General features: G+C 34.5%; 1 protein-coding gene across 1 annotated transcript in view; it reads left to right on the top strand.

Moving 5' to 3' along the window:
- GKAP1 (G kinase anchoring protein 1) overlaps positions 1-3161 on the top strand; it is a 69584-nt gene that overhangs the window by 11523 nt on the left and 54900 nt on the right. The window lies entirely within an intron of this gene.

Here is a 3161-nt window from a genome sequence, read left to right as displayed (position 1 = left end):
AAACTGGAAGGAGATCTACAAGTGTCTGTATAGAACTGGATGGAAAATGTGTTACATTTTCTTTATAGTGTATGACTAGAATAAACAAAGCTGAATATAAAGAATTAGGAAAGATACTAAATGTTGAATTTGTACAAAACTTCAAAATCTTTTCAGGGTTTCCAGTGAGAGAATTGTGCTTGCTTCCATGAACATAAGCTTTTGTTTGTTTGTTTGTATTGTTCTGTTTTGCCTAGGTTTACAAGGTTAGGAGAACATAAGCTTTTAAGTATCAGATTTATCCATGAAATAACATACAATTCCTGATCTAGGCTTTTAAATGATGATTCCTTAGAATTAAGTCCCCTTTAAAATTTTGTTTGTATGAGTAGTAGATAATAAAAACAAACCATTTTTATTTTCTAAGCATTCGGTAACTTACAACAGTTGAAGTTATTTTTAAACAATCTATAAGCTATTTTTGCCAAAAATGGAATATAAATTTTCTTGGGGTAAAAATGAAAGGATTTCAAATTCAACTGGATTTTCTAACTTCAAGTGTTTTGAGATAATGACAAAGCTCTAATTGGCAGAAAGCGTATGCATTGTTTGAGCAATCACTGTGCAGCTAGATTTTTATGGTGCTAAAAACACATGTCACTGGCAAATGGGGGAAAATATTAATATGTAGATTTAAGGCCATTGCTTGAAACCTTGCTCACTAGGAGATTTTGTGCTCCCCAACTCCTGACCTCCTCTCTTTGTACTGTGTGACTTGCTATCTGGGCACCTGGAACATAAACTCTTCCAAGAGTTCTGTGAGCCTCTCTACTATGATGGGCAGCAGTGCTTTCTGCAGCTGTCTGGTGAAGTAGATTACCAGAGGGTGGAGCACTTTCCTTGTCACATTTGACAAAACTGCAGAGCAGCATGTACGGGAGCTACCCAATGATGAACACCAGATAAGGTTGCTTGCATCTGGAGGTGAGTGGCCCAGAGGCTCTGACTTTTCCAGGGTTTTCCTGGCTGTCCTAAGGCCTGAGGGAAACTTTATCTAAGGATACCAGGTACAGAAGCTCTGCCTTGTGCCGCAGAAAGAAAATTTCTATGAGCTTTGGAGAGATGTTTTATAATAGACATTTATAAACATTTAATTCATATAGAGCAATCCAAATATAAAATTTATGGTTTTGATAGCCCTAGAATGGAAAAGAAATTTTTTTGTGTAAGTTATGTCATGATAAGGCTAGGTTATACTGCAGTAACAACCTGAAAATCCCAGCAGCTTAAAGCAGCAAAATTGCTTTCTTGCTCAAGCTACATATACATCACAGGTTCATTGTAGTTTTAGACTCTATTAGACCTGGCTGATGGAGACTCCATCCCAACATGTGCTTACCCAATCACAGAAGCAGAGAAAAGAGAATATGTTGAACCATGTGCTGACTTTTAAGGCTTTTTAAATATTAACATTTCACCGGCTAAATTAAGTCATGTGGTCATGTCTGCATTCAACAGGGGAGAGATAGATAGTATAATTCTCCTTCAAAGGAGGGCAGTGAATATTTGTGAACAGTTATAGAGCTACCACTTTCAATTTATAGTTCCAACAGTTAAAACCAAATGTAGTGATAGTTGCTGAACACCTGTATAGGAATATAGTATCTGAAGTACTCAAGAAACTAAAACTTTACATAGGATTATTTTAAAAAGACATGTTGAAGTTGAAGGGGAATTAATGTTTTCCATAATATTTTTGAATCTGGAATTTCTTTTTCATTTTGTAATCTTTTCTCCCTTGTAATAATTTATGAAGCCTTAATTTTCATGCTTCCAGGATAGATTTAAACCTAAAAATGTCATAATTTATCAGCGTTATGTCATCTGTGTATATTGTGATTTTTATCTTGATTTGCTTATTTATGGGCATAGGAGCAATGGGTATTAACGTGGTATTATAATAGAAATACTTTGATTTAATGACTACTAGATGACATCTTCAAATATTCTCATGATTTTTCTTCATTGTGTAAACAAAAAAATTGAAATATTTCTAAATATTTTTCTGTATTCTTAAGATTGAAGATTGAATACATGCTTCTCATGTTTGTTCCCTCCTGAAAACATGCAAACTATAGTGTGTGGTTATCTTTCAAAATGGACCTCAGTGATCCTCACCTTCAAGTATTCACCTTTGCATAGTCCTCTCCCACATGAACCTGTGTGATATTATGAAACAATAAGAAATATTAATATATGTGTAACCAATAGGATATTGTGGAAATGACAGTGGCTAGTTCAGTTATGAGCATTGTGACTCAAGACACATTTGATAAAACTGGTAAAGAAAAGGAAAGGAATAAGTTACACAAAAATCAGAATAATACTTATCTCTGGATGGAGGTAATGGGAGGATGCTTTTGGAGAGAAGCATAGTGGTCAGGTAACGTTTTTTTAGTCTTGGTGCTGAGTACTTAGAGTATTCATTTTTTTTTTTTTAAACCGACTATTCAGTTTTTGTGTACTTGGTACATTTCAAAATAAAAACACGTTTCTGAGTTTCACAATCTATTAAGAAAATCAGTGTCTTTTTTAAATTGGAAGAGTACTTAGTCTTCTAGTAGCTATAGGGCTTTTTTCTTTGGACTTGGGGAGACTAGGGTTCAGCAAATCTGGGTTCAGGTCCTGACTATGGCACTAACTTGCAGAATGACCTTAGGCAAGTCATTTAACCAATCTAAACTCCAGTTACCCTATCTGTAAAACTAAAAGATTTGGGTTAGAAATTACTAGAGGACCTTTAAGATCCCTTCTAAGTCTAAAAGATTGTTGAAAAGCTGACAGAGCACTAAATGAAACCACACCCACCTTGGAGTGGTAGGTGCAGAAACTAGTGAACTAAGAGATAATGTGGAAGGTGATTTTGAAAAAGTTTCTTTTGGTTGAGGGAATTTAAGCTCTTTATTTTGCTGTCAGTTCTAAATCATAATCTCTAGAATCAAGCTTAAGGTAGCATATAATAAAAATATTGTTTTCTGCTTTTTTTCTTGTATTGGAAGTTTGGTGTAAACATGTAGTTGGATTAAGGGTCTCTTTTGGTCTACAGTGAAAAATGATATTCCTGCTTTTCTACTGTAAACCATATTGATTTAAGATGTTCTCCATAAATCTGTGTATATTAC

The sequence above is a fragment of the Propithecus coquereli genome, unplaced genomic scaffold (genome assembly GCF_000956105.1).
Source record: "Propithecus coquereli isolate 6110/MARCELLA unplaced genomic scaffold, Pcoq_1.0 Scaffold147, whole genome shotgun sequence".
NCBI classification, from domain to species: Eukaryota; Metazoa; Chordata; class Mammalia; order Primates; family Indriidae; genus Propithecus; species Propithecus coquereli.
The sequence above is the reverse complement of the archived record's forward strand: the minus strand, read 5'-3'. Positions and strand labels throughout refer to the sequence as shown.